This window comes from Diabrotica undecimpunctata, chromosome 10 (assembly GCF_040954645.1).
Source record: "Diabrotica undecimpunctata isolate CICGRU chromosome 10, icDiaUnde3, whole genome shotgun sequence".
Classification (NCBI taxonomy): domain Eukaryota; kingdom Metazoa; phylum Arthropoda; class Insecta; order Coleoptera; family Chrysomelidae; genus Diabrotica; species Diabrotica undecimpunctata.
In genome coordinates, this window is record NC_092812.1 from 21,106,123 (window position 1) to 21,113,217 (window position 7,095).

Consider the following 7,095-nt stretch of genomic DNA (forward strand, 5'->3'; position numbering starts at 1 on the left):
TGTTAGATATTCGTGCATTTCCAGCATCCTTATTGAAAACTTCAAAGTTCTGCTGCAATTCTTCCGCTGCAATTTTTGCGCTGGCAACGCCACAGATATTCTGAAAATAAGATGAGTTGTAATTTAAATATAAACTGAGACAGTTAACAAATGTTTTTCTAAGAAATTGGTGTAAGATGTTAAGGGTAAAAGGTTTTATTTTAGAACAGAGATACTCATTCATTTAAAATGTGAAAATAAACAACTGGATCAAGAAAACATACCTAAATTATTTAATATTCTACTAAAAATTTTTAATAATATTGTTTGTTTCTCAACGCACTTAAATTTTAGTCTGTCGGTTTTTTTTTCTGCCTTTTTCTGTCAATATCTTTATTAGGTTATAAAGTCAGAGGTGTCAGGATTATCGATTGCACTCATGCCTCTTGATGTTATCACCTACTACTTTGTGTCTGTATCGGTATTATGCACTGATTAGGGGAAGGGGGTTATTCCGTTGTAAATTAATAGCGCTTCTCTACTATGAGACACAAACTGATCAGAATTTTTCTATATTCATACAAAACCACTACACACTTTGAAATAGTTGACTTATACTTATAATATTTTTTTTCCGTTGTATTATAAATAAAATCAAAAAAGCAAACTTATAATTAAATTTAGTTATAAGTGCGAAAATTACAGAACTATTACTCTATTTTTCTTTCAGATGAATGCCACAAATTATCAACTAGGAGATAAAGACTTTTCTCCAAAGAGAAATGCCAAAAGAAACGGCCGGATTTGTCAAAGGTAGTGGTATACAAGAACACCTTTTGAATATGAGACCAATAATCGGGAAGTCAAGATAATTCAATATCTTGTTATACATCTGCTTCATGGATTATAGGAAGGCCTTCGACAAAGTCACCTGGCATCCTTTATGGCTGATATTAAAAGAAGTGGGCGTGCCGCAGCATCTAATTTCCTTAAGTGGTACAAGCACACCACGGGATCAGTAAAAGTGCTTTACACAGTTTTAAATTAACTTCATCCAATCAAGGTTTCAAGCAATGTACTATCTCTATAACAATTTAAGTTCTTAAGCACTTATGACGCATATGTTTGTCGTGACCAGCGGCAATACACTGCGTTCAGTACGGACATATCTGCGGTCTAGGAATGTCGTATTATTTTATATGTACCATGCAGAGGTGTGTATATCAAGCAAGCAATGGTGTAACCCAGCCTAAAACACTTGCACACATATAAACATTGTATAAACATAAACCACTTCACTCCGCCTTAATGCTGCAGACCATCCCCTTTCCCCAGATAGCGCTCCGATGAGCTATAGAGGATCTACCAATCATTATCTACGGAAATCCAAATTGTACAGACTGGCAAAACAATGAGTCGCATTCCTGTCGTGCATATTTTTTGTCCACTCATTGGATGGATATTAATTTTCTATTTTACTAAAAAACTATAACCCACTTGGATTATCAAGTTTCAATGTACTAAGATCTTGGTTTTCTCACTAGAATAAAAATGGTACTTGTAAATTTGTTCAACGATAATAAATAAAGAAAATGAAGCTCTGGCATTGCTGAATGCTGAACAGTTCTCAAGATTTTGTTTTGGCAGAAGGGTTCAACGAGAAAATGTATGCAGCTGCAGCCTTTCTAGATATCAGCAAGGCTTTTAAACGAGTCTGACATGAAGGTCTGCTATATAAAATGCATGAATATGGATACAGTGAAGCGATGTGTCTCAAACCTAGCCAACAGAAGGTTTAGAGGTTGTATAGGGTTTACCCTGTTTGAAGTCGGAACCCTGGAGGGGCGTGTACCGCAGGGAGCAGTGTTGTCACCTTATCTGTACACCGACTGAACCCAGATCGTTATGGAGCCTGTATGTTGACGATACTGTCATAGCAGCGAACAGTAGAGATCCGGATATAGCCACCAATAATTTACAAACGCCTTAAACAGTCTACAAAGATGGTGCGTGAAGTGGAAAATCTCATTAAACTTCGAGAAAACATAGGCGCTTATGTACAAGCAAAGAAAAAGTAGATCAAATTGAGAAATAAGGACAGCAAACAATCCAATAAACGACCAACGAAGCAAAATATCTTGGAGTAATACTGAACAAGAAATTAACATTCACAGAACACATTATACAAACGGTCTACAGAGCAAAAGCGTTAAAAAGTCAACCCTCTTCTTTAATAGACAGGAGAAGCAAATTTAGATTTCAATCAAAAATCAGAATGGCAAATAGTGTAATATTACCAACACTGGAGTATGTATCAGCAGTATGGGGCCGTATCTACAAAACCAACAGGAAGAATATTCAAACGATGCAAAATCAAATAATTAGAGATGCCTTGGGTATACCTAAATACGTACTTTTAAGGTGCGTATATAGAAACTCAAAACAAAAAAGGATCCTGCGTACAATGAACGAAAAAGCATACGAAATCCTCAACAGCCTAAAAAATCCTCCGAACAAGAAACTAAGAGGGTTGACTAGCTACGACGAAAACGAGAGGACGGTACATAGCCAGCCAAAACATAAAATCGCAGGATATAGGGAAATACAGAATCCACGAGATCCTAAGAAGATGAACAAGATGAAGATGCGCCAATTGAACAAAATCGTGTGGAATAATCAGCTGAAGATAGGCGCTTTTATTACTTCGGTAAAGATAAGACCAAATGGAGAAAAATTTCGCGTTCACGAAACATTCGAACAAGACAAGAAAATATTATCTCTGATTTACCAGGCCCGATACGAGAAGCAAAGAATATAATGACTTCAATTGAGGCATGGAATCATTTTCTTAGCGTAATTCTTGACATAATTATTCAATAAACAAATATGTACATCGTTACATAAAGTTGCTCCAAAATATAAAGATAAATATGATGTGAAAATAACATCCAATGAAGAATTGCGGGCTTATTTGGTTTTGTTTATCTATCAGGATCTGAAACAGGCACAAAAAGAAATTTACAAGACTATTGGGCAGACGATGGAATGGGATCTAAAATTTTCGTAGCTGCTATGTTCCAGCGAAAATTTAGATTTCTGTAGCATGTGATTAGATTTGATGACACAGACACATAACTTTGGTTAAAGTTTTAAACCAAAAATGTAAGTCTTCTTATTCTCCTGGAGGACACATTACATTGGACGAAATACTTTTAGCTTTCCGAGGACGATGCTCATTTCTAATGTACATCCCTTACTAAACTCAACAAACATGAGATACAATTTTTTTCATTGGTTGATTCAAAAACCGTTTACACCTTTTGACTATCTGTTCTGACACCATATGGTTCTGACACCAGTACCATAACCAACATTTTTTTAATGTGTTTTTTGTGGAATCTAATGTACAGTCTTTTTTTGAATGGAATATTTTAGCATAGAAACAGCTTAAAAGAAAATTTCTGTATTTTTTTTCCAAATTAGATCTCTCGTAGTAGTGATACTTTTAAAACCTTAACCATAGTTCTGATCTGAAGATAGTTTTGTAAGCCGAAAGCGCCGAAAGACTTTTGGGATATGGGTTATTATAACGAATAACAAATATATCTAAAAAACCTCGTTCAAGTCTGTTTAGTAAAAAAAAGGAGACATAGTAGTTACAATTATGCAACCCAACGCCGGCGACAGCGGACATACAAATAAATATGCTAACAATTCGGGGTATGTCTGAAGTTCAGGTATATAAAATTCAGTATTTTTCTGTTGAAGCTTTGTTAATAAATTGTGTTCTGTAAGCAGAACCACGTGTAGTCAGTGACCGACGTGTACAAATTCTGCCTAAGAAAATTGGTTGTGATGACGAAAGCATGACATTTAAACGGGGCGGTAGAAGACAAAGACGGGAGGCTGATTGAAAAGAAAAGATCATTGATTGTAATAATAAGGGTATTTATTTAGAAGACGATGGAAGGGCCATCATGCTCTTCTGGAATGAAAGAACGAGATAGCTTCTTGTCTGTATAGGTTTTTATCAGTAGCAAAATAGGATTAACTACAGACAAGCAAAAGCTAATTCTCTGATCAGATAATTCTGGTGGCTAAAATACGAACTAGGCTTTACTTGTTATTTATCTCCTTTTGATTGCTAAAGGTTGCTTTTCAGAAATTACTCATAAATTTCATGTGAAAGAACATACCTTTCTCGTGTGTGATCGCGATTTTGCCATTATAGAGAAAGCAAAGAAGCATGCCAAGTCGCTTATACCAATGGAAATCGACATGAAGGAAAGCCCTGTGCGATTGTCTACCGAAAAAAATAAAGATATCCAAGCCATGCTAGCATATTTAGCAGGAGAAGCACAAACTTTTTACAAAAACATTACAAAATGCTGATTTTAAAATTTTTAATTAAGGTTACTTAAGCAAATAAATAAATTTTAGTTTTATTTTCACTATAATTATTGTTAATTTGATCTTTTCTTTTGATTTTTATTAATAAAAAAAGTTTATTAAGAGACAAAAGACCATTTGGTCATGTTTTAATAAAGAAATAACAGATCTGGTAGAGTTGCCCAGCTTGTTTAACTATCAAAATTCCGATAAGAAAGAAGTGTTAATACCCAAAGAAACTGCAAAGAGACCATGGGAAACAGGTTTTGTTGATTTTTTTTTTATTTTGAGAGCAAACAGTATTTGTTACTCCAAACTCAATCAAGGTTACTCCAGTTTCTCAATACGTCCAGCAATAAGTTGTTTAGATAATAATACCACTAATGAAAATGTTATCCATAATATTAAAGCTATTTTTTAAGACAGTGTAAGCCAGATGTTATCTTTTCGAACGGTGGTTTCCAATTCACCAGTTCAAAAATTTTTCAAGGAAAACGAAATTACTCACAAAACTAGTTCACCTAGATATCCACAGTCAAATGAGTTTATTGAAAGAGCAGTGAGCAGTATTAAGTGAGCAGTATGAAGTGCAAATAGTTGTCATTACTCTTCTTCTTTTCATATTAGGCTTGAGGTGTTTATGAAGTTAACTGCCAGCTACTTCGTCATCTTTTAAAGGTCTTCCTGGTTGTATGGCGCCTGTTGGTCTTGGATATCTTGCTATTGTGGCTAGTCTCTTACTAGCGATTCAATATTCGATCTCTTATTTGGCTGTTTGGTATTGTGACTCTTCAATGCTTTATCAACAATTGATCTGAAGTCTCTCCTTCCTGACTCAAGACTTTCTGTGTGGACCAAAACTTGCAAACAAAGCAGAGTCTGACTCAGAGTGAGCGACTGATACCAAGAGGATCACTTTATGGATAGGAAAAATACAAAACAAACGAAAAATTGAAGAAAAAAAAACTGGACAAATGGTTAAAAAAGATAATATGCAAATATTATACTAACAAGTGGAAGAAGCGATATAATAAATATATGAAATATTTGGGAAAAAAATGAAGGAAGAAGAGAAATAACAGCGTTAAATAATAAAACGTGAAATATAAAGCACACAGAAATAATAAGCAGTTACTATCATTCTCAAAGTTTATTAATAAAAATATTAAGAATTATTATTTTTCGTCTAAAACAGTTTTTTGTCCCTACTGAAAACTTTTATTTTGAGCAGTAAGAACGTTATGATTCGTCGAACCTAATATAAGTCAAATATCTCCATTTTTAAACTCTTTGCCTTCACCGAAATTGTAACTCTCAGGCAATAATTAATAAGTTGCAATATATAAATATGAAATTGAAATAAGAATCAAGAATAAATTATGTCAAAATTCATTATAAACAATTAACTAAATAGGCTAACGCTGAAAGAGACGAAGGAATGTTATATTTTAACTAAGTTATTACTTGATTTATTATTCGTTTCAATATTGACAAATCTTTAATGGCAGCTTTGGTTATTTAGGTTATTTGCAAAGTACCGAAAATGAATTTATAAAAACCTTATATTCATATATCATTACATTTGAAGGTTCATGGAAAACGTTCTTTAAAGTTCTAATATTTTAAAAGCATTTATAAAAGCATATTTAAAATCATCTTTAGTTAAAGAAAACATCAAAAGAGACAGAGATGAGTAACAGATAAAAACGCATAATTGAAGTATTAGTTTACAGCTTTAGTATTATATTACATGCTGATAATTACTCAAATAATTTCTCGTGTTGCATGCAATTCATTGCTTTTGAAATCAATAATAAGACCTATTTTTTATTCGTAGATAATAATTTTGACCTAAAGGCGTCAGAAGGATATTTATTTTTAATAACTCCAATTAAAATTAGAATCTATCCAAAAATAAAGAATAATAAGTAATTTGTTTGTTTACATAACGTGTAGGAGCGTCTTTCAGTGGAAAGTTCCTTTTCTTTATAAGTATAGCAACTGTAAATGTTACTAATTTATTATAAATAGTTTAATTAAAAAGTATGTAAGTTAAAAGCAATAAAACTACATCACAAAACACAATCACAACTACATATTACATAATTAAGGTAGAATTTAAAATAGAATTGGTTTTGGTTAAACATTAAATCTGTTTTTGAGGACCGGCCCTGGCAGGGTATGGTTAAGTTGTACTGATATTGTACTCCTAGTTTTTAATAAAAACAAGTGGTTTTATTAAATATTTTTGTAAAATTAAAGTGTTTATCGACTATATACTACTACGTAAGTCATCTATACCTAATTATTATTTTATTATTGTGAAAAAAAAAACGTCAAATAATAAATATACACTACCGTACAATCATTTTGTGAGGTTAGCTGCTATAAGTAGCTTATAGTAGCATGCGGTTGGTTTTTCACTTACCAGAGTCGGAGTAAGGCCTTCGCCGTCACAGCTTAAAATGACTTCACACAATGTAAACACACCTTCCGATCTAACCAGTCCAGTAAATCAACGTTCGATTATCACAAACAGTTATGCATCAACCGCTTCACATTCTTTTCCGAGTAACACCCAAGCAATTGTATTTAGTTGTATCGATAATGCTAAACTGCTGGATTATCCCATTCCTTTGGGCACAATCATCAACCCAAAAAATATTATTTTTCATCTGGATTATCTCATAATAGAATCTGCATGTAGTTGGCAAACAAAACCGTAGT